General features: G+C 36.9%; 1 long non-coding RNA gene across 1 annotated transcript in view; it reads left to right on the forward strand.

Moving 5' to 3' along the window:
• Positions 1-3,081: 3,081 nt before the first annotated feature.
• LOC310893061 overlaps positions 3,082-25,648 on the forward strand; it is a 97,054-nt gene continuing 74,487 nt past the window's right edge. Inside the window, exons 1-3 of the long non-coding RNA XR_014578675.1 lie at positions 3,082-3,249; positions 12,751-12,814; positions 14,085-16,289. This is a non-coding gene — a long non-coding RNA (uncharacterized lncRNA). The remainder of the gene's footprint in view (positions 3,250-12,750; positions 12,815-14,084; positions 16,290-25,648) is intronic.

Genomic DNA, 25,648 nt, shown 5'->3' on the forward strand with positions numbered 1-25,648 from the left:
TCCAGAGTAAATCTCCTAAGAAATTGATTTATTTCACCTAGCTTGGAAATGTGTATGGGTTGTATCACAGGCTGGAAATGTAATTCTCACTGGATTAAAAATAGAGGCTAAACACCTAAATTTTTGATGAGATACAGTTAAACAACATAAACATTAATCCTATCTGTATCTGTTGTTTGGTTTCATTTGAGAGTAGAGTGGTTCTCAGCCTTGCAAGATAGTTGAAGAATTGGGAAAGGCAAAGGAAACCAAGGCAGGCAAACATCATGTTGATGAGCAAAAGGCATAAGATAGGTACTGAGTTAAGAAATAAGAGACAATAGGTGCAACAAAAGGAAATTAAGAGATCACATATAGAACATTTTAAACTTGGTGACTCCAACAGATATTTTGTCATGGAAAAGGTAATCTTGTTGAGACAACCTACTAAGATAATTGAAGTCCCCAAATAATTAAAAGGCAAATGCTGAAAAAGAACAGAGACATCTAATATTTTTCTTGGCTCTCTAGAAAATGAAAGTTGACTTGGGGCTCGGGCAGGGTAGCATCATCCATTTTCAGATATCCAGCTAAGAACATGAAAATGAAAATGACAGGCTTCCTAAGAAATGCCAGGGAATTTCCAACAACTCAGACACACATGACTATGCTTTATGGAGTATAACTAGCTTTATAGAGTATAGTTAGAATGAGTTCAGGATTTTTAGAAGTTAACTGAAAATAGACCAATATTAATGAATGCAAGTTTTTCTTCCCATACCAGTATGGGTAAGAGAAGGGATAGATTGGCACTGATAACTATAAAAGATAGAAAAAGTTGTGGATAAGAAATCAACCTCCTTGATTTATTTAGGCTTCAATTTAAGCAAATATTTTAAAAAATGTTTCAAGTTTGAGGTTTCTAAGAATACTTTTTATTTGGTTTGGTGTGGTTTGGATTGGTCTGGTTTTGTCTGATTGCAGAAAGAAAATAGGATGGTAGATCTTAAATCAGATCTGATTTTTGCAAGAAGTCACATTGTATTCTGTGTAAGGCTGAAAGAAACAAGAAAGTACAAGAAACAAGAACTTCTTTACGTAAGAAAGTATGGCAGAAGATGGAATTACATTGAATCGAATTGAAGTATTTATATCTGTAAGAAACAGGCAAATTAATTGCATTTATAAATTCTGAAATGATGGGCACAGCTGAAGCATACTGGTATGATTCTCGTAAGTGAAAAGAAAATTGAAGGTATCCCCTCAAGTGGAGAGGTGAAAAAAGAAGATGGTGGACAGTAACATCACAGTAAAAACACAGTACCACTGCCACAGTTTCAGACAAAAAGACTGCTGTGACAGCAACCTTTTTTTTTTTTATAAAGTTATTAACAACCAATAAATAAATAAAAAGATAATAATGATGAACTTCTGCGTTAGCCCACTACACAAAAGACAAAGAATTTAAAACTGCTAGCTTAGCTCTTGTGAGACAGTCGATGACACTTGTAAGAACATAAAAAGGAGAGCTGAAACCAAATACACACAATATGTTCATATTAGTTAGGGAATTTCAAAGGCAACACACAGGGTTTATAAAGTACATTGAGAAAAGATATGCTACAGAGAAAGTAGGTCCACTAATACATGAGGGAAAGATACTTATGTCTTAACAGCCTCCTGTACCTATTCATGAGCATGCAACACTGTAGCTAAATGGGATTAAATATTTATACAGAGAGATATACCTGTTAGCACTGATACAGGGAGGGGATGCAGCTTGCTGTAGTTTATAAATTCCCAATGTTATTAGGGTACAGGTACTGTGTGAGTCTTTATTTATGTATATGAACACCAAGTGAAATTCTATATCCCAGACATAATGCCCCTTTCCCAGGATCATGAATGCTCTTGGGCCCCTACACTCAAAAGATCTCTATTGTGAAAATGAGCTGAATTGTATATTGATATTTACTCAGTGTGAACAGGGTGGTAAAACATGGTGCTGTTATTTCCACTTCCCCTAGATGAGATCACTGTTGGCTGCCTGAGCATCCCCTTTTCTCCAGCCTAAAGTCAGGCAGGTGAGCTTAGATGTGGAGCAGACATGAAGAAGCACTCAGGCAACCACACGGCAGACTTGGCTAGTATGTGGCCACTAAAAGCACAGTAGTCCAACTGGGACTGTGCCTCCCTGCACTAAAACTTCTCTGGAAAAAAACTAAAACCTCTTGGTTGGCACCAGTCTCACCTGGGAGGCAGCAGCTACCAGCTGAGAGGGAAATCCAGGGCCTGCTGCCTTCCTCTGAGACATGTGCCTGCCTGTATCCTAATTTGCAAACAACAGTGGTAGGTTTTTTGAGGTCACGCATGCAGAGTAATCACAGAGAAATATTATAGTGCTATGGAAATAGTCCAAAGGAAAGAAAAGAGAACAGCAGATGAAATGCATGCAAATTTTGGTTTCATATACAAAAAAAAAAAAAAAAAAAAAAAAAAAAAAAAAGCTAGGACCATAATCATGAGAATTACAAGCTAAATGAATGAAAATTATATGTGAGACAACTAATTGATGTTTTGTTTTTTTTTTTTCCTGATATGGGGAAATAGCTTATGGAATACTGGTGGGTTTTAGGTTCATTCTTCTATCTAACCTCTACATTAATAATTTGGAAGAGACAGTAAATGCATTGAGGGGATTAATGACAAGGACAGAAGAGTGATAAAAGGCATCCCAGAGAGATTAGGATAGAAAACAGCAAAGTCAGTTACATGCTGAGCTGGTGTGAATTAGCAAAAGCAAAATAATCTTAAATACCAACACTGAAGGGAAGACAGAAACTAAAAGGATTTTATGTGTGTTGAAGAAGGACATTAAACATGAACTGTGATGTGACAGCCAAAGAATGCCGTCCTAGTTTTGGAGCAAAGCACTTCACCACTGTGTATGAAGATAGTACTCCTTTTCACTAGGACTCTGGTGTGATCCCATCTAAGGCAGTGCATTCCTTCCTGGGTATTTCATTATCAGAATTGCAGTTTGGAAAGAGCCAAGGTAATTAGGTAACAAGCAATTGTTGACACTGGGTGGCGGGGGTGGAAATTAGTAAGCTAAATGTTGGAGACTTGGGTAGCAATGTTTAAAGGAAAAACATAACGTTAAAAATGTCCTGCAACTGCCAAGGACGGAAAAGAATTGGCTGATACAAATCCTGGCACGACTGCACTAAGACTGTGAAAAAAGTAGATAAATGAAGGCAAAAGAACCAGGTATATTTCCTGCCAATTGTCTCTATTAGGCTATCTTCCAAGGGAAGCTTTTTCACTTGGGACATTAAAAAGTGGATTGGACTGAAATCTGTGAGATGTATTGTTTTATATAGCTTAATAAGTGGTTTCTGTCACTAATATGGGCCAAATATATCAAGACTGCATACAGTTCCTGCTGCTATTAGGAGCAGGTATTCAAGCACAGAATGTGTCTCTGTGATTCTTCTGTGGTATTCTTAAGTGATGTGCCCTTGAATTTACCATTTCCTAGAGATCTTTGATCTTTTCAATGGCATGAAACTGGCTGTAGGGATCAGCGAATGCAACATTTCTGAGTGACTTGTATTTAATGTGAAATTTCTAGCTGAGAGTGGGACCATGCTTAAGTATGTGCTGTTTCCAATTCACTGGACTTATTAGCAATTTATAACCTATGTTTGGTTAAGAATGTTCTCAGACACTGTTCTAAAATGTTGTTAATCCTTTTCATTATTGTTTTTAATCATTGTGGGTATATACCTTGTGCCAAGAATAGGCTGGGCGGTTCAGTTTTCTTGCCTGATAGTTTAATAATTCTCTCTTGAATAAGAGAACTTGCTTTCAGAAAGATTTATCAGGTTAGAAAAAGGTTTTGATTTAATATTTGAAGATGGAGTTAGCCTCCTGCTGTGCTTTAAGCATTTGAAAACCTGCTGCAAAGTGGCATTTCAAAGACAGCTTAATATTAAATTCAGTTTGCAATATTCATATCTAATTGTTGTAAGACCCGTTGTTCTGTTAATAAGTGGCAGAATAACAATGTTATTATGTTTGGCTTTCACATGCATTTTTAGACCTTTGTTAAAGGACATTGTTCTTGCAAAGGCTTTCCTCAAAGCAAAGAAAAACATTTACATATACAGTAGATAAACTCCTACAGCTTCAGAGCGGTCCGGGTATTTATCATCTTGTGCAGAACTGATTTGAGTGTTATTCTGCTCAGCTATTCTCAGAGTACACATTGTGTTCTCATTTAAGCATTGGCTAGTTCTGTTATCCAAATGACTGCATTGTGAAAATAAAATATCCAAGAATATGAAATTATATGAATAGGAAAATATGACATCTTTTACAAACAGCATGCAATCTAGTCCTCTGTGTTTTCTTCTACAGCAGAGGTAATGCAATAAAGAATTTTATATGACTTCATCACTGATGTTATTGAGTGATTTAAAACCATTTTCCCATTTCAGCTCAGCTGTTCTGCATTTTTAGAGATTGTTTTTACCAATAGTACTGAAAATATCAAGAGAGCAGTTGCAGGAGTGACACTGGCTACTTGCTTCTGTTGGATGGCTTTTATCTGGCATAAAACTATTAAGCATACAGTCATTATGAATCATTAATAGCCTGACAGCAAAGTTGACTGCAGTGGGAAAATCAAGTCAGTTTTATTATTCATTAAGACATTCCTGAAGGAGCTAACTTTTCACAGGAAGAATAGACAATAGAATTATAATATTTCATACTTATGAATGTAGTCGTGTGTTAAACTACTTTACCTTCTTATAATCAGATTTTTTCAGTTACTTATGCTAATCATTTTGGTAACATTTTTATTGCATGCATTCTCCTTAATTCAAAATCTGTCTTCCAGGATATCGAAGTAATGTCTGAATTTCTTTATAATAGTTACATTATACACACCTCCCCATATTAAATTTTAGTTAGTTTCTCAAAGGAATTTTATAAACTAAAATTAGGCCAAGTATGAGTTTAAATCTAGTCTGAAGACAGTGCTTCACATTATTCTTCACACAAATTTTACTTTCTTTTCAAAATGGAAAAAAAAATCACAGGTTTTGAAAAGGTGTGTAGAGTTGTGATGCAGAAAGAGGTCAGGGAAAAGAATATAAGCTAGTGGTTTGGTATTGAGACCTTTGACTCTCTTTTAATATTTTTTTTTCTTTTTCTTCTCTTTTCATTTTAACCCCCTTTGATATGGGATAGCATCAGTAGCTCTCAAGTTAAACAGTTAACCCTGGAATGAAGTGCTGTAGAGAGATATCAGATTCCAGATCTTCTTAGGGTAAAGTTTGCAAAAGTTTCTCTAAAATTGAACTCAGCATAACTTTCAGAGATACTTTGAATATAGATCCATGAACATAGTCTGTGAGATTATACCAGACTTCAGTTGCCTATATGATGCCCTTTCAGAAAGAAAAAAGAAATAGAAAAAAAGACTTCTGTGCATTTATCCATGTACTCATTTAGCATCCTAATCCCAGTCCCATTTTGCTCTCTTCAGAATACAAATTCCAATACCTCACAAGGCAAGCTAGAAGTCTAATGTATAAATTGTCTTGATATTTCTGGTCATAAGCACAGAAACGAATTTTTCATTTTCTCTTTTCCAAAGAGAACAACATAAAACTTAGTAGATCAGACTCCCCTACATGCACGTGCAGTGTTTTACTCCTAGCTTCTCATTTGGTCCAGTTTCTGAACTTGTCTGAGTTCATATGACATTGCAGCAGAACTTATCTAAAGGGAGCTCTGTCTTAAACATTAACATGACATCTTGGGAAATCCAGTGTTATCACAGAACTATTTAGATTGTTCAAGACTGACATTTAAAGATGTGACCTATGAAAACAATATGATTCAAAACATCACCTGATATAATGTTACATTCAGAGTAATTAGGACTAATGTATCAGGAGTAGTAAATGATGACTATCTGCTTACAAACTTTGGTTTAATCAAAGTGTTGTTAAATAACACTTTAATATTGATAAATCTAGGTAATCCTCTGGTCCATATCATGCTTCCTTCACCAGTGTTCTGAAAAAAACAACACTAAAATTAGGGAAGTGCTACTGAAACAGCATTACAAAAAAGCTAGCACATCTTGAGAACAATCCGTGTCCAAGAAGGTTATGTTTTTTACCATCTAGTCTGTTACTTCAGCTCTTAAGGTCTGATGCAGAGAACTAAATCTTACAGATGACACCATTTGTTGCTTGAGGGTGTTTGGAATGAGAGACAATTCTAAAGGAAGTCTTTCATTCATCCACCTCAAACCGAGATGCTCACATGTGCAGCTTGCTTACTTCCCTCAGACTTCCTTTAGTTTTGGTCTCCAGAGTAACTCTGATAACAGACAGCTATTTCTTCAGTTTTTCATTTTCTTGCTCTTGTATTGCACCATAGAGTTAAATATTCTATTTTGACACTATACGATTTTATATATACTATATTTTACTGTAAGAATATTGTAACAACTTACTAAGAACTTCAGATGCAGATGAGCATTTCAGTGTACTGAGCACTATATGTTAAAATGGCACAAAAATCCCAGTCCCATCAAGTAGGACTTACAAGATATAGATGGATCACACACAGATACTGACAGATAGGGGAATACAAGGAAGCAGTAAGACAATACTGGTAAGTATGATAAGCTGTTTTCTTGAAAATATAACACCGTGTGAACTGGCACCTTTGGTCCACCTCTGAGAATTAAATGAAAGAGAAGATTGTGCAGGGCTTTGGAGATAAAAAGAAATACTTAAACTTTCATTTAATAGAGATGAGGGAGCCATCGAAGAATTCCAAGAGCTGGCCAAAATGATGAGCTAGGTAAATGCAGCACTTTGGAGGGGTAAAAACAGGCCAAGGAAGCATTTGTCAAGATCGATGAAAAGGACTTTTAACTTTGTGTGTGTTAGACAATGAACACCAGCAAAAAAGATGAATGGGTGGAAAAATCTGTATGTAAGAGATATTGTGCAACAAGAAACTGCTAGATCTGTTGAAGAAATTGCTAGAAGGTTAATGATACCTTAGTCATCAATGACATTGGGATTATGGGCCTGAGTGACATATAGGATGCTAGTATTCTTCACAGTGATTAGACAGCAGATAAAAAGGGAGGGATTGCAAGTGAAGAATATAAATGCTATTTCAACCATGTTCTGTCATTGTTCCCTCTGCTTAGGTGAAGAGGCCTCGCTGTCTCTTATGACTTCACAGTGTGCCTCTGACAGCTCATCCAGTACCTTCCATTTAATCATTTGCTTTATTCCTTTCATCTGCATTTTTAAGTAGTACCCATCCCTCCCTTTCCTTTCCCACATTCACGTCAGAAAGCTGCTAAAGTTCTTGACCTCTCAGCTTCTCTTCCCAGCTGACACTTCAAGTCTATTTATTCTTCTCTCACTGTCTCCTCCTGTAAGATTGTAGAAAGTAATTTTAAAGTATTTGCTGTAGTCTATACAATGACTGTTTTTAACAAACTTTCTCCTCTACTCTGACTTGGAAACTTGTTGAGAACTGCTGTGTGCAAGACACAAACGGAGGCACATGATATATAATAATTTGTGGAGCAAAATGTAAAATCCCAGAACAGAATCACCACTTTACTCCTGATGTCATCCAAAGAATCTATAAATCCCAATTTTATATCTGCAATACATAGGTAAAACCTGGACTGTATTTCTTTTTAACATACCTTCATTCTAATCATTGCTTATACTAACAGCAAGTGTCTGAAACTTGACAGCTAGTTTAGCATTAGACAACAATAGAATATTTCATTTCTGTAAGTTTACTTGTTAAAATTCATATTTGCTTGTAACATACTGAGAAAGGCTTTTAATCATTTGCTGTCAAAATGCCAAGAGGGTTTTTACATCAAGAATAGGTGAAGTCAAAAGATTCTTTTTAAATGTTAAAAAAAATATATGTATATATAAGATATATTTTCATACAGTCTGGGAAACACACACACACTAAAATATATAGCTTAAAAAAGAGGGAAGAATGAAACTTAAAGATTTATTTTGCAGATCCGTGGGATTTCACTCCACACACCTTGTGCATGTGTGGTGGGACTGGGGTTGAGCACAGAAGACAGGAAAATTTTCAGGCCTGAGAGGGGAGGAGAGCTTGGAAGGAGGAGCTGCCTGAGATCAGCTCCTGCAGGAATCACATCAGAGAGAATGCAAGTTAGATGGAAACGGGAACTACCAGATGCTGCCAAGCAGGAACAGAGATGAAAGGTCTGTGAAGGACCAGGGAGGAGGGTGAAGGAGAAGGGGAGAACAATGACTTGAAACAGTCCTTGCTGTTGGCAAAACAATCTTCTCCGCAGCATGTTCTCACAACCCTGACTGTTTCTTCACTGCCCCTCAACTGTGATTGTTCTAAGAGCTGTATAGAAAAAGTGGTGAAACTATTTTGTGGTACCTTTATTATTAATAATAATATGTTATCCATTTTTATTTATAGGGCACCCATGCCCAGTAGCCTCTGGGCACATAACAAAATATAACTAAAACACAGCTTAGTTTTAAAAAAGGCAACATGGCCCAATTAATTCCCCAATTAATTAATTTATTCTATATAGCTTTGAATTTTGGTCTAAGGATTTTATGTAGGACATTAAAAAAACGGTTCCACTGACAAGACGAGTAATTATTTTATTGAATGATTTTTCTCAATGCAAAGCTATTAATAGCTGGATCACTAGTGGGGGGCCAAATTCTGCCCTGAGGTAAATCCAGCACCATTTCACTGACTTCAAGGGAATTACTCTTTTACTGGGATCACAACTGGGATGTTAAGTGCCCAGTTATTCATAGTACTGAACTAAATTATTTTTCTTTTCTTTTTTTTTTTTCCTCTCTCTCTCTCCATTTATTTTTTTTTTTACTTTCTTCAAAGGTAGAAGTTAGCTCTAAGTCACAAAAACAAACCTGAAATATATAGGAGGCTATGGGCATATCTTACTCTCTAAGAAAAAGAGGGGGAAAAGTCTCCTTCCCAAATGTCTGAGAAGCATTCACATGCCCCAGCTGTGTCAATGTAGTAGGTTCTAGAAAAACAGCCCAGGCTTGACAAGAACTCAGATATAGTTCATATTGCCAGAAAAAAAAAAGAAAAAAAAAAAAAAAGACATATGAAAGGTAAGAGGACAAAGGAAACGTAAACGTGTTCAAGCATTTAATATTTAATGTACAAAGCTGCACTTCCCTTCCTCTCCTTCCAAACCATAGCTTTTGGGACATTTTTTATGAATATATCATTAAGTATCCTCATTCCTGCAAAGGGAGGAAAGAGCTAGGGAAAGAGGGCTGATCTGCTCCCTCTTCTCTGAGGGAAATTCACACCCATATGCTTTCATGTGCTCTGTTATTTTTAAATAAGGCCTCATTATCAGGTAGCAATAATATTAAGTTTGCCAAAATTTACTTCGTTATTTTGAACATGGATCACTAACATGCTTAGACTAATGCTGGTAACCGAACAGCAGACTGAAAGGGAATTTTTACTTTGTATGTGGTAGTGGACAAGTTGGTAGCATCCTTGAGAGAATGGGATTTAATATTTTTCAGTTGCACAGAGAAGCTCTGTGCCAGTAGTCCTGCCTTTCTCTCATATGAAAATAAACTTGTTCATGGCTCTTTATTTTATTTATTTATTTTTACATCTTAGCAATAACAGAAGGCCTTTTTATTTTCATTGTTAGCATCTTGCTTTCAATCCTTTCCATCTTCCTGCATGCGTTCATAAAACAAAGATCAAAAATAGTCCATGGACCTCCAAAATTCAAATTGGAGTGTAATGCTACACTGAGAAGAAGTGTGATTTAACAACTTGTTAACTTGGGACTAGTAAAATTCATTTTCCAGCATCATTTTAGACTGTTCAGGTGACCTTGAACAAATCCTTCTATCCCTCTTCACTTGGCACTGCAAGGATAACTACAAAAATATTATACAGCTCCAGGGGAAAGAAAATAGCATAACGAAGTAGACAGTAAGCAAATATTTACCAAAAAAAAGGCAACTTAAATTCCGATATATACTCCTTCCTTCCTTCTTATCTCCAATGTTTTAGAAACAGAAGAGCTAGAGAGTACATGAGTTCCTCACATTTTTATAATTAAATGTTATTGATAATTTTATTAAAAATTGACCTTTTATTGGGCAGGTTTAGATCAACATAAAATTAATAAAGAAGTTTTCTTCTTCATTTATTGTTTAAAAGCCACTGTAGATACCATTTTTCAAAATTGAACTGAAGAAAAATTTGCCAGCACTAATGAATTTACATTAAAACAAGCAAAAAAATAAACAAACAAAAAGAGAAGTGTATTTTTTCAGTACAAAAAACCTAAAGTAACCATCAAAACTACAAATTTGTAGAATGCAAACTATATTAAAACAAAACAAGAGTTCTAGAATCTCATTAGCAATGAGTCCAGTCATTATTTAACTGTAAATCAGGACAGCAGAATCCATATTCCATCCATTGTGGGCTGAATATAGTCTGCAATGTATTTCATTACAGTCCATAGTGGTATCAATTCAGAAGAGTTATTGCGTCAGAACATTAGCATGTATTAATATGTAGCTCACCTAAACTGTTTAGAAGGCCTATCAATGGTTATCAAGGGACAAGCCACCCTTGACATAAATAATAGATACGAAGGGAAAAATCCATCGTTTGAGTAAATGTAAAAATCACATACGGGGTGTGCCACAGTTACTACACAATACTTGCAATCCAAATAAAGTGTTGTGTTGCATGGGGACTGTGAGGCTTGCTGGGATGCATTTGTTGCCAATTAATTTTACAGGAAAAAACAAACTAATTTTACAGGAAAGAGTATTACGATATTTGTGCAGATATGTGCACATATGTGCACATATTGTGCAGATATTTGTGCAGAATGTGATACATTGTGCAGAATTTTTGCAGAATTTTTGCTAACTCACTCTGGAATATGTGCTGTGATGTTCTATAACATATTTGACACGTGGTGTGGAACATGTTGATGCTCCTGAGTTTTTAATTTATTTATTTTTAATACCTACATTGTGAAACCTTTGATGCACAACCAGTTAAATTAGTTCTTCAAGTGTTGGGGCGTTAATACTGTGATTTTCAAGAAGGAATTCTATGTGTTACAAAATGAGTATTGTTTGTATGCTACACAATTGGTTTGCAAATGATACTGTAAATATGTACTAGAATTGAAGATAATAGTATTTTACTACCCCAGAAAGTAATTAATATATTTTTGTGTATGTGTGTGTGTGTGTGTGTTTGTGTGTGTGTGGTTGTTTTACTGTTTATTGACGCAGAGGTAAATGCCCAAACTTGTTACTAAGATGACTGTCAGTGATTAGTTGGGAATCTCAAATAAAAAGTTTTAGTATCACAATACATTTTCTCTTTTTTCATTTTTATTAAATTTCTTTCAGTTGCTTATTGTGAAGAATTCTGTTTAAGGAAATATATGGATCTGGGTTGGCTACCAAGAATTTGGGATCGTTAATGTATTTTTTCCCTCTGGAGTCAACTCACTTTCTGATGAGACTCCACTTTCGTGGAGTTGAATTTCCTGAAACAAGTCACTTGAATGCCTAACTCCTATATACCTTGAGTGCTTAAAGATAAGAGGCATGTTGGTAGTGTTATCACCGATTATCAACCATACTTGAATACAATGTCACACTTTTGAGTCATTCCCTAAATGACAGTCTCAAAATATCAACTTTTCGCTGCAATGCGTCTGTCACTACTCAGTCTCACATCTTGTCAATAAATAAAGTTTTTTGAGACACCAGTAAACTATATAATCTGATGGACTATCTTCTAATTTGGATGGGTACCCGTGTAACTTTTTATACAGGAATTAAGACAGAGATCAGCCAAGGATGTCCTGCCTGACTAGTCTTGCTACACCACAGGTGGTGATCACATATATGGGTTGTGGCAAACATGATTATGGTAGGCATCAGTGATCTTACTCTTGGGAATCAGTGCTCATAAGATAACAGAAGCATGATTCAATCTAGAACTTGCATGCATTTAACATATATCACTGGAAGACATTCTCAGAACTGATCTTGGCATTTCTTGTGCTTGACTGAACTCAGAAGATTTTTATTTTTTATTTTTTTTTAGCATCTAAAAACTTTACACATCTATCCAAAAACTCTTTGGTAGTCTTAGAATATAGAAGTGGAGTTGGTAGAGACAAAATACCAAAATACTGTATCATCAGTGCCAAATGTGAGAGGAAAGATTTGATTTCCTAATGACAGCTGTGAATGATACCTATTCAGTTCCTCAGGGTTCCCTTCCTTTCACTACTGCTCAGAAAGGATGCAGTCTTCTGTACTTTCTGTGGCACACCTGCTGACTTTGTGTAAAAAATCTGTATTATTTAAAACACCAAAGATGTCTTTGGCCATGTATATTTAGTCATTTGAATAGGCACCTGCATCTTTCCTGTAGTGTCATTCATAGGATAGATTCTCAAACTTAAGCTTTCTATACATGAAGTACTGTCTTCAGGATAATGTCTACACATATGGACACCAACTTGTGGTATGAGTATTCAGCAACTTTTTCTGTATGCACAGCAAAATTTATCATTGTTTATGAATTTGAACACCTTGATTTTTTTATTTATATATATATATTTTTTTTTTTTCCTACAAACAGTTTTAAGGACAATACTCAGAAATCAGGAGGAGTAGCAATTATGAAAGCTAAGTTTTCAATACAGGTATCTGTCTATAAATCTTTGCTTCTACTTTGGAAAATCATTATGAAAGGATTTAAAAACTGATGAATATGTAACTTTATTGTAAGCATATTAATAAAATAATGCAAATTTTCAGGATCAAACAGGAATTTATGTAGTGTTCTCCAAAATGTACTATCTAAAGTATTAGCCAATAAACCACGAACTAGGCAAAGTTCACAATGAAGGTGACTTCTCTTTAAAGTGAAATATGTTGTCAGCACAAATATGTGGATTTTGGAACCTGAAGAACAAGTTTTCATTTCTTTCATTTGTGGATAACAACAAAAGAACTAGTTCATCTTTAATTTTTGAAAGATGAAAAACAAACCATGACAACCACTCATGGTACATAAATAGAACATCAATGATAAATTATAAAACAGATAATTTTCTTTAGTGAATAATGAACAACAAATGCTGAAAAATTAACCATTCCATTTTATGTTAGTAGAAAAATTAAGAGCATACCAAACTAAGTTTCCTTGTTTGAAGGGCAGAAAATGAATAATAATTTTGACCTCCAAAGTAATAATGAGTTCTGGGTTAATTTGTAGTGTACTTGTCCAGTGAAATTAAGGAAATGTGAATAATGAATATTCTACTGATTTTTTTCTGAACTTCTAATTGGACTAGAAATTTGTTTGCTTCTAGAGTTTAGCTGTGTTCTTTTAAAGGTATAAACTTATTTGGAAATTCAAACATACATTGCATTATTTAGTTTGAAGCTTGAAGAACACTCTTATACAGAGGAAGAGCTATGGAAACTAAAGGAATGTATCACTATGAATACGCATATGTATCATCACATTGTAAGGTTGTGCATACTTCAGGTATGTGTACCTTAAATGATTTTATGTTTGATGCATGTGTGCAAATTACTGTTAAAGAATTTGCACTTCTAAAATATTTTTCTTTTTAGCTTATGGGTTATATTTCACTTAAACAACAATCAATACACTGCATTTCAATGATATGATTTTGGTCTATGAAGTCTGCATCAGTTTTGTCTCTTTACACAGTGATAGTATTGTAATCAATATAACCTGGTGATATGTGGCCTATGTTCTGAAAGCATATATCCATATCCATTCCAAAACACAGCTTTGCTTATCGAAGGAGACAATTTCTATAATACACACACACATATACATGAATAATTTATTTTTGTGCTTAGTTTGCTACTTCTGTACATTCCTGTTTAAGCACGTTTGAAGAAAAAGAATCAAAAAAATCTCTTCATCTCTTCCAGAGAACTGTGGTTTCTGAAGAGGAAGAAGAGGGACACAAATTCTTCCGTGGCCTAGTGGACAACCTTGTGCCATTTTTTTTTCAGAAGCTCTTTATATATTCCCACTGAGGGTTCTACTACTAAAGCAATGCCCCAGTATGCAAGTATGTCCAGAAACTGTGGGAACTTGCAGTTTCAAAAACCTTTCGTGTTTCATAATGCCTTACAGATATTACAAAGTTTTTTGAACCAATGTCAGGGGTCAGCTAAAACATCATTTATCACTGATGAAGCATTCAATAATTTTCAGCAGAATGATTGAAGTGATATTTTAAAATTATTTATTTTTCCCTCTTTCCCCTTCACCTCCTTTTTGTCGAAAATGATATTTAGTTTTCATGATTTTTATCAGATGCCACCTCAAAAAAAAAAAAAAGACTGAACAGAAGATAAACACAATTTCTCTCTCTCTCTCTCTTTTTTTTTTTTTTTTTTTTCCCTGAGCTGGCCACTTCATTATTTATAAACTTTATCTGTGAATAAAACCATTAATGTTACCTGGTACTAAGTGGCCTACATAGTTGCAGTTCTGTCTTAAATAAAGCAGACCTTGAAAACCCATGGGTTTTAAACACCCGTGATATGAGTGCAGGCTGAACGGAAATGAGGCTTTCAATTCCATGCCAGTTTTTCAGCTCTATCTTTTTTCTTTAGAAACCATCTAACTGCCTGGTAGCTATTTTACTACTATCAGCCTTGTCCTGATAAGATAACAAGCTAGCTTCCTCACATAAGTTTGAGAGAGCTAAACAAAGAAGCTCCCTCAAATATCTGTGGTTCAAGTCACTATCATCATGGTAGTGTGGTTTACATGGTTTACTACCATCTAAGTTCATCAACTTAAGTTTTGTCTATATTGGAAACTCATCCAGCATTGCTTCCCACTGAAGTCTGTGGTTACATCGCCATGGTCATTCTGGTGCAGTATGGAGGCTGATCCCACAAATATCCCCACTTACTATGCTTGGGTCCATTTGTAACATGGAATGATGTGAATAAGACAGATACTTTTCAGAGGAAACTTAGCCACAAGCTCTGTGGCAGTGCATACCAAATACACTCTTTAGATAGGCACATGGTGAGGAGATACAGTCAAGGTCTTCAGTTTAAGCCATATCTAAATGAGAAAATCCTGAATTTCAAATAGGGAGGACGTAAAGATCCCAGCAAAAACTGCTCTGATCTACTTAACCACTCCTATTATGCTGAACTCTTGGCTAAAACAAAGGAAAAGGGAGTTTTGACAAGTTTCATCTGATGACAATTTTATATCTGAAGCCAAACAAATGGTCATTTAAAGAAATTATAATAGTTTTAAAATTAAATTATTAGTTAAATGATATGAAATAAATTTGTTTTGGACCTAACAAAAAAAAGGCATGTGCTCAAAAACACAGATGTTTTGAGAATGTCACTGATTTCTATTCTGCATAAATTGGAAATCCTGTCCTTTATTCAATTTCCTTAGGGACCATACAGGTTCATTATATATATGTACATGACTCCTAAATGGTAGGGGAAATTTTTAATATTTTAAACTTTTATTTTTATATTTTTATTTTTTAATATTTTAACTTTTTAATATTTTCCTGTTGATATATATTATTTTATTCTTCCTTCAACAGCCTGCCTAAGGCTTACTGTCATGAAAAACTGTGTCCTAGTGTACGTGTAGAGTCACCCACGTCTCTCTCCGTAGTGACTGTTGCTTTTTTTCATGGTCACTTGTAGCGTTCATCCATTCACAGTACTGAAATGCAGTGCTGTAAAGATCCTCAGAGTGGAGCTCAACCACAGCCTACCAGAAATGCAGGCTCAGGCATCAGCACCTTGGTGCAAGGTCATTTTAATTCCTTCCCTCTGTTTTTCTCTTTCTGTTTTATCCCAACGGGAATTCAACAATACAATCTTGAGTGGAGTGTTCAGACTATACCATTAACTTATTGAGTAACTGCACCTGCTTTTAAACTTTAATGATGCATTTTTAATATGATAAATGTCTTATACTTCAATGGTTTTATATGCAGGTCGAATAAACTATGAGTTTTGTTACTCTTCAAATATTACTTTCCAAAGAACAGCCATTGTATAGCTCCTGTGGTTGCACATGTGTCTGGTAGTCTGAAAATGTACCAGTGAATGCAAGCTACTTTTGACTGCAAATGGGTAGGTTTTTTTTTTTTTTTTGAGAGCAATATTACCTAGAATAATTATAGAGAATCAGAGTATTCAGTTTGTGTAGCCATTGGAGAAGGGAGAGAAGGGGTTTTTGTTGGTTGATTACAGCAGGATTCAGTAAAGAATTTTGCAACATTTTGTTTATACTGAGCTGCTGGAATACATTTGTTGTGCACATTAGGTTTTCTTGTCCTAGACAGATTCTAAAGGAAGAGTTTGAAAACTATCAAAAAAAAAAAAATTTTATAGACAGAAGCAAGTGGCTACAGTGAATAATAAAATATCTGCCTTTTAATGTAAATGCCAAGTAGACTTGATCACTAAAATACTGAGATTCAAGACAAAAATATAGAGTTTTGCTCAGGAAATCCAAGTGTATGAAACAAAATATTAAAATATTTGCTATTTCAAGTGAAATGTACCTGGCTTGGGAAATATTCCCAAATAATTTTACTGAATGGCTTGTACTTTTACTACAGAACAAATACACTTCAGCACAATTTTCTCCACCCTACCTTGTCAGATTTATTTGTGCTGACCTAGAATACTTCTGCGTGGTTAAAATGAGTTGTTTGGACTTTATGCTGATTCTCAATTGTTAATTCTCTTTAAAGACGTTTAATAAATGTGCCACAGGGATAAAAGTGTTTACTTCTGGACACTTATCTTCAAGGAATTAAACTGAGACCAGAAGTTCAATCTTGTTTTAGTCTAATGAGTTCCAGTTGTTGTGTTTTGGTATGTTTTAATAAGATTAATTATCCTTTGCCTAGGCTAATTCTTTCCTTCATTCCAGTGGCTAACATGGAATGGACAGTCACTGTATTACCTGAGCAAGAGATAGTATCTTGTATACAAATATTATCCAGCTGGCAAAGAACTGATGTTACTAGTTTACACCAGCCTCCAGGCAGAAATGGAGTCAAACATCTGTCACATTGCAGCAATTTTCATCTGGCTAATGGTCTGTTGGCTCTTTATGCCAACTAGTGTAACCACAGCTTACTTTAAAGTATTTCAGACTTCTGCAAGATTATTTTCAGAACTAAAGGGTCTTAAACAGGTCTTAGTTATTGCCCTTCCACTATTCTCTATCAGTAATTGATATAATGGAAAATACTTCAACAGTAGTAGTAAGATTTCCCTTCCCTCCCTTCCCCTCCCCTCCCCTCCCCTCCCCTCCCCTCCCCTCCCCTCCCCTCCCCTCCCCTCCCCTCCCCTCCCCTCCCCTCCCCTCCCCTCCCCTTCCCTTCCCTTCCCTTCCCTTCCCTTCCCTTCCCTTCCCTTCCCTTCCCTTCCCTTCCCTTCCCTTCCCTTCCCTTCCCTTCCCTTCCCTTCCCTTCCCTTCCCTTCCCTTCCCTTCCCTTCCCTTCCCTTCCCTTCCCTTCCCTTTCTTTAGAATAGATATAAAATCCCTGCTAAAAAAATATCTGAATTCATGTATGTCTCCAGTGGCTGAACATTTGGCAGAGGTTGCATTTAACTTTCTTTTAAAGCCTACAAGACTAATCGTCTCCTGAGTCAAAGCATAAGAGTGATTACAAATGCAGCCCATTTGGTTACCATCAAGCTCTTCATAAGAATAAGGTCAGATGTATCCTTCCTGAAGGATGGCTGACAACAAAATTGCACTCAGTGACACTGATTCTTTCCAGGACCTTGGTCATACCCTATCCCTCATTCCTCTGTCTGTAAATGATGCTTTCCTACTGAGGCTTAAAGAGTTACCCCTTAGTATTTGAGCTGTAAACACAAATGCTACCAAAACCTGCAAATTTCTCTAAGTTTAATTCTTAAATTCTCTAAGTTTAATTTAACTAATTAAGCTTAATTCTAAATAAGAGCATGAGCAACTTGCAATAGCAGCTGGTCTGGTCTATCTATGATATTGGATTAATTCCCTTTATAAAATGTTCACGGAAATTGTGAACTTGAAGACTGCATGTAGATCGGAAAAAAATGTGGGCCTGTTTTTGTTCCCAAGAGTTACTCAGTGAAACTTTTCATTAGGAAAACTGAAACTAGATTTCACAATCCAGTTCAAGCTACCTTCTTGCAGGGTTGGAATAAATTAATTTGGCCAAGACAATCTGTGAAATTAACACAGAATTCCTTCCTTCAAAAGTTTGGATGCGATATATGTCTGTTTTCATCAGACAGCCTTTATATTTTCACACTACTAATGAATGAGTGCTTAATTGCCACAGTGAAGCTGTCTGGGGTTACTTCCCAGCAGAGTCTCTTGCCAAGGCTAGCTGGAATTCTGCGTGTATTCTACAGCTGATTAATGGAGGTTTCTGGTGTTAAACATAAATAAATAAGAACCCCCCACACCAGGAAGTGTGGAGTTCAAGCAATGCATAGTGCCACCCTGAAGTCAAACAATTTTCTTCAAATTAGAAAACTTGACAGTGGATCAATACAGTATCTCCTGATATATCCATAGGAAATGGCCAGCTGTGATCAACCTAACTGGTTACCAAGTATCACCATTTTCCCACAGAAAAGCAATTGAAATAGCTTTTCCCTGACATTAAGAAATCAGTATGTGTTTATTATTATTATTATTATTATTATTATTATTTTCCACTAGACAGTCTTGAAGTGCCACTTTAGAGTAATATGGACATTATGGACATCTTTTTTATGCTTTTTTTTTTTTCCTGTTTCATGGAAACAAGAACTGTTCAGTCTGATTTCTCCCCCAAATTTTTTTTGCTCTTAAACATTTAAAGCTTGAGAAATTCTTTTTGATGTGGCCACAAGACACTTACATAAAACACTCTAGCATTACATACCTCTGTTCTCAACTAGATTCAACTCCATTATTTTTCCTGCATTATATTAACCCTGGATATCCTTAGATTTTGTCTGGTAGGAGTCATCTGTTTACTGAGATATTCTACTTGTTCGATATAAAAATGTTTTCAGTTTTGATATTAGGTAGGCCCTTTAAATGTTATCTATGCCAAGGAAGAAACAAATAGAATGTGCTCTGAAACATGTCCTTTGTATGTGGATTAGAGGAATATATCATATACACAACAATTTTAAAGATAACATCTGCCTATGAGATTTACTGATGAAGTTGGTGGTGGATTTCAGTGTATGACCAAGAGAAGATACGATGTTCTAGTACAAGTGCTGATTTCTTCCTGACTTACACAAATGAACTGCAGAAGTATGTTATGTTAGTACAACATCAATGATATTACAAAGAGAAATGTTCTGCTATGAGATATAAACTATAAAATTTATCAGTTGATTGGATATGTCTGCTGGTTTTAGGCAAAGTGAGAAGCTTTAATTTCCAAAGGAAAAATTTGCCAGAATTCTTGAACATGGCCATTCTGAGCTATTTTTGAGGCCTGTTTTCTGCAAGACGAGAAGTTTATTATAGTTCCCCTTATTATAAGCCAAATGAATTTCTCTTTTTTCCCAAATTGGAAAGTAGTGGTTTAAAGATTCATCCTACAAGCTGCTACTTTGTGTAAATATAAAACAGCTGGAATTTACAGAACTAGGCCTAAAACTACTCTCTGCTTTCATGGCTTGTCAGTTGGCTAAATTGTTTTAAACTTTTATTTGACAAATTTTGCTAGACAGTCTGACAGCCTTCTAGGTGGGAGGGAGATGCTCAGGACTTTCTGCACCATAGAGCATTCAAACCCTGGGATGTACACTGGGAGGCATCTGTATTTCTGAGTAAGAAAGACCGGGAGGGATCCCTTGCCAAATAATGCAGGATGACTGACATCCATACTGCTAGCTCTGTCTCAGACTTGCTGTGCCTATAGTATGCAGCACTGAGGGTGTGTGAGTGTATGTCTCTGTTCAAAGTATGTAAAATTATGTTAAATCTTTGTGATGGCTCTCTACAATGGTATTTGCATCAAAAAAAAAGGGGGGGGGGATCATGTATCATGTTTCAAGGGGCAAGGCCTGTTGAGATGGTGCTGGAAGACTAGGAAAGATGGAAGGAGCTGAACCTGATGCAGATTTGACCATTATGCCTTTTGCAAGTAGTCACTGTTGAAATGTCCCCAGAAGGACTGTGGTGCTTTTACTCAGGTGGGCATCCGAGTTCTACCACAGCCACTCTCTCACTCCCCCTCCTCAAAGTGGAAGGGGGAGAAAATACGACACAAAGGGCTAAAGGGTTGAGATAAGGACGGGGATATCGCTCAACAATTATCGTAGCAGGCAAAACAGACTCAGAGTAGGGAGATAGTAAGATTTATTACCTATTACTAACAAGCTAGAGAAGTGAGAAAGAAAGGAAAGAAACCAAAAATGCCTTCCCCCCACCCACCCTCTTCCACCTCATCCCCCCGAGCAGTGCAAGGGAACAGGGGAACAGGGGTTATGGTCAGTCTATAGCACTTCATCTCTGCCACTCCTTCTCGGTCACTCTTGTCCCCTGTGCTGTGGGGTCCCTCCCACGGGATGCAGTCCTTGCTGAACTGATCCTGCATGGGCTTCAGGAACTCTTCAGGAACTGCTCTTCAGGAACTCTTCAGGAACTGCTCCAGATATGGGTCCGTACGACGGGGTCCATCTGTCAGGAGCAAACTGCTCCAGCCTGGATCCCCCACGGGCAGCAGCTCCTGCCAGGTCACCTGCTCCTGTGTGGGCTACAGGTCCACCCTGGAATCGGCTCTGGCGGGGGTCTTCCACAGGCCGCAGCCTCCGTCGGTGCAGGTCCACCTGCTCCACCGTGGTCTCCTCCACGGGCTGCAGGGTGGAACCCTGCTCCACCGTGGTACTCCATGGGCTGCAGGGGGACAGCCTGCTTCACCATGGTCCTCACCACAGGCCGCAGGGGACTTCTGCTCCGGTGCCTGGAGCACCTCTCCCCCTCCTTCTTCACTGACCTTGGCGCCTGCAAGGCTGTTCCTCACTCCTCTCACTCTCCCAGCTGCTGTGTAGTAGGGTTTTTTTGTTTGTTTGTTTGTTTTTGTTTTTGTTTGTTTGTTTGTCTGTTTTTTCCCCCTTTCTTAAATATGTTCTCACAGAGGCGCAAACAACATCACTTATTGGCTCGGCTCTGGTCAGCAGTGGGGCCCTTACCAAACATGGGGCAGCTTCTAGATCCTTCTCACAGAAGCCACCCCTATGGCCCCCTGCTACCAAAACCTTGCCACATAAATCCACTACAGGGACCCAAGCTTTGTCTGAGAGATCTAGTTAAAGTTGTGCATAGCCATGTCAGGGGAGAGCTAACAATTACATGGAGTGGCTGGTAAGCATTCAAATTGTTTTCTTTCTCTTCTTTTGTTTTACAATATAAATATTTTCTCCAGCCTGTGGTGATTCTGAGGTTGCCCAGATATTGCAGCCTATCAGCCATGCTCTCTGCACCCTTGCGGTCAATCAGTGAACACAGGTGCAAAACCTGCAAGATATTATTTTTAGAATCAGCATGTGCTGATTATCAGCATGTGCTTATGCAACAATATGCTTATCAGAATTTCTCATTCATAGGGAATTTGGAGATTTGCAGTTCTTTAGACTGGAATAATAATAATAAATTATCATGAAGTGGAAACTGCTTTCAAACAAATCTCAAAAATATGGGGGAGATTTCCCATCTATCTATCTTTATTAAGAAACTATAGTTTTATAACATTAATCTAAAAATTTAAAGGCAGGAATGTAGGACTTGGCCTTTGAAGTTATATTTACATAGGGTGTTTAGTCATATGGCTTATCACATTGACTCAGTCTTACTTGTGAGACACAGAGGTTTCAGGGCTGCTCTGTTGCTTTACATACACATCTATGGAACCACGAAGTCACAGAATATCCTGAGTTTGAAGGGACTACGAGGATCATGAAGTCCAATTCTTGGGTCCACCCAGGACCACCCAAAAATCAGACTGTGTGTCTGAAAGTGTTGTCCAAACACTTCTTGAACTCCATCAGGCTCAGTGTTGTGATCTCTTCCCCGTAGAGCCTGTTCTGTACCCAACCACCCACTCAGTGAAGAACCTTTCCCTAACACCCAGCCTGACCCTCCCCTGTCCCAGCTCCATGCCGTCCCCTCAGGTCCTGTCGCTGTCCCCAGAGAGCAGAGCTCAGCGCCTGCCCCTCCGCTCCCCTCGTGAGGGAGCTGCAGGCCGCCATGAGGCCTCCCCTCAGCCTGCTCTGCTCTGGGCTGGACAAACCAAGTGACTTCCAACTGCTTCTCATATGACTTGTGTACATACTTTTCATCCTTCCTTAGGACACTCTCTGATAGTTTTATGTCCTTTTTTTAAAAATGCAGTGCCCAAAACTGCACACAGTACTCAAGGTGAGGCCACACTAACACAGAGAGGAGTGGGACAATCACTTCCCTTGACCAGCTAGCATTGGCATGCTTGATGCACCCCAGGGTATGGTTGGCCCTCCTGGCTGCCAGGGAATACTATTGACTCACGTTCAACTTTCCATAAACAGAACCCCCAGATCCCTTTCCACAGGGCTGCTCTTCAGCCTCTCATCCCTCAGTGTATACATATATCCAGGGTTGCCCCTTTCTAGGTGCAGAATCCAGCTCTTGCTCTTCTTAAACTTCATACTGTTGGAGATTGCCCAGCTCTAGTTTGGCAAGATCTCTCTGCAAGGCCTTTCTACCCTCAAGGGAGTCAACAGCTCCTCTCAGTTTAGTATCATCTGCAAATTTACTCAAAACACCTTCTAGTCCTACATCCAAGTCATTTATGATAACATTAAAGAGAAGTGGCCCTAAAAAGGAGCCCTGGGGAACCCCAGTAGTGACTGGTCACCAGCCTGATATAGTCCCATTAACTATAACCCTTTGAGCCCATTTACATTTATAAACTCTTGAATTTTCCAGAAAGTGTAAAATTTTAACCTGTTGTATTAACCATTGTTTTATTACCTTCCTTTACACATATTTAAAAGTGACCTTTTGCTGAGTCTCTGCATGTAAGCATGCCTCCTGTTGTGATCAACTTTTACTGTAATTTGAACTGGGATAAACAATGAATAATGTCAGATGAGATTACTTCATGCATAAATGAAATTCAAATTTTGCAACTTAAAATACCGGGTATTTTCAGAAAATCACCTGGCTTCTTTTTATGTTTTTGATGCTACTTTTGGGATTCACCTCCATTTACATTTGCTAAAAGCCTCGGGTCTACCTACAATGAAGGAAGAGGATAGGTGCTTCTGGAAGGTGATTTGTTCCAGCCTAAGGTAGGTGTCTGTGATAGGTTGGATTTACCTAATAGTAGTGTCTGTCTCTTCACAGGCTAATGAAGGAGTGGTGGTTCTCAACTTTTGATCTGGGAAAGGAAAATAAAAAAGTGAGCCTATTGCCAGCAGAATTGCTGACATGAGGATTCATACTGCTTTTGGAAAATTTGTGAGATCCACAAGCTGAAAAAAGTTGAAAACTGTAAATGGAGTCTGAGTGACACACTAAGACATAAGACCTGCATTTGAAGTTGTAAATATAATGGGAAATACTGATTTATATCCAATTGCTATAACTTGTTGTTTCTCTGTGAAGAATTAAGGATGGACTTTTGGGAAAAGTAAAATATTGAGAATCCATTGTGAGCTTTTTGCTGAAAATAGATGGGATATTGAGGAGATCTTCACTTGTTATACAAGTAAATGGTCTATAAGTCATTTTGGTCTTGCTGGGACTTTTGCCAGTACAATACATCATTATTTTTAATTAAAATACTAGTACTACCCAAAAGCACTAGAGCCATTATTTCTTTTCATTTTCCATCAAAAATTTCAAAAAAATATTGTCCTTGTCAATTGAAAATGTTACTTTGACTGAAGCAGGGCCATAATTTTGTCCCTGATATCGTCCCTACAAGAAGAGAGAATGTTTCACACATGTTGTATATACATGTATTTACATATATGCCTACATATTTTTAATAAGATGGATTCAGAACAATTATCTTATTTACCATGGATTGTTTCCTTTTTATGCAAGAGTTATGGAATGTTTATTTCCATAAACTCACTCCTTAAACAAATAATTTATAAAGCACTGTGTCTTAGGAACTGTGTTATGATTAGTTTGTTTAGGCACAACAGTTTTTGTAACTGCCACTGTGCATTCAGTTTCTTATGTTTACTTGAGACAGCAAACTGCTAACTACCTGCAAATGCTAGCAACTTCATACAATTTGTTTTGGCAAAAGGTCACCATGCAGAACATTTTCTGTAAGATGTGGCAAGTCAGATTTCATACATGCTATCCTCACTGGAGCTGAAGCTCAGGTTTGTTATTTCTATAATACCCGTCAAAGCTACAGCAGCAGAGACAGATATGCTAGTCAGGTTGCTCTATTCTTTCACTATTTAAGTTTACTTCATTTAATTTCTAATCTTGTTAAAGTCCTGTGTAGCTCCTACAGCTAAAGTAGGTCTGATCACAGGAAGAGAACTTTAAGTTAGATTTTAATCTCAGAGCAATTCCACCAACTAAAGTAAATATATTTACTTTTATGTAAATGAGTTCAGATTCAGACTCTTATTGTTTGTTTTTATTTTTGGAACGAAAATTTAGCAGTTCACATGGCTATCAAATAGTCCTTCTTTTATCACTACATCACTGCAGAAGCAAATGTTGTTTTCTCTTCTCTGTTGTTATGGCAGCATATTTTTCAATATATTATATTAATCTGTTTCCTGCACATTTCACTGTTTTTGTTTTTATTTTTGTTGTTGTTGTTTTGTTTTGTTTTGTTTTTCCTCATAAAAACCTTATAGATAACTTGTATGTCCAGCTTCAGGTAAATCAGATTAAAGAGATGAATGCCTTGAACTGCATCTAAAAGTATCCAGATGCTGTTACTGAAAAGATGACATTTTCTAATTCTCATGTTCTTTCTTCAGACTTCATTCCCCAATATTTTTGCTTTGTTCCCCATTACCTTCACTAACAATATACTCCTTTTGAGTTACAGTTCTTGATGAGCCAAAATTCTCTACCTAGTAACACACAGACAAAAAATTTATTTTCTTTCGCCTAGTGTAGTAGTCTTTTCTACTGACTTAAATGTGGATCTAAGGTAGAGACCTCCTCAGTATTTCTGTTGGAATTGTCCTTTTTTTGGTGTAATTTGTAATTGAGATGAAAAACAAGAGACTGAAAAATGACTTTTGGGCAGTTGATTAAACTTTTCACCCTCTTAGTAGCAGAGCTAAATTTTAGACATTTCAGAGAATGCCTTGCTGTGCACAGTCACATAAAGACACCAAGAACCATATCTGAGTCCAAAATAGCCCATAATCCATTGGATTACAGTACCTCCCTGGCATCAAGAAAAATGATGTTCATTTTTAGTTTACAGTGAAAGATGAATGAT

The sequence above is a fragment of the Anser anser genome (genome assembly GCF_964211835.1).
Source record: "Anser anser genome assembly, chromosome: 1".
NCBI lineage: Eukaryota > Metazoa > Chordata > Aves > Anseriformes > Anatidae > Anser > Anser anser.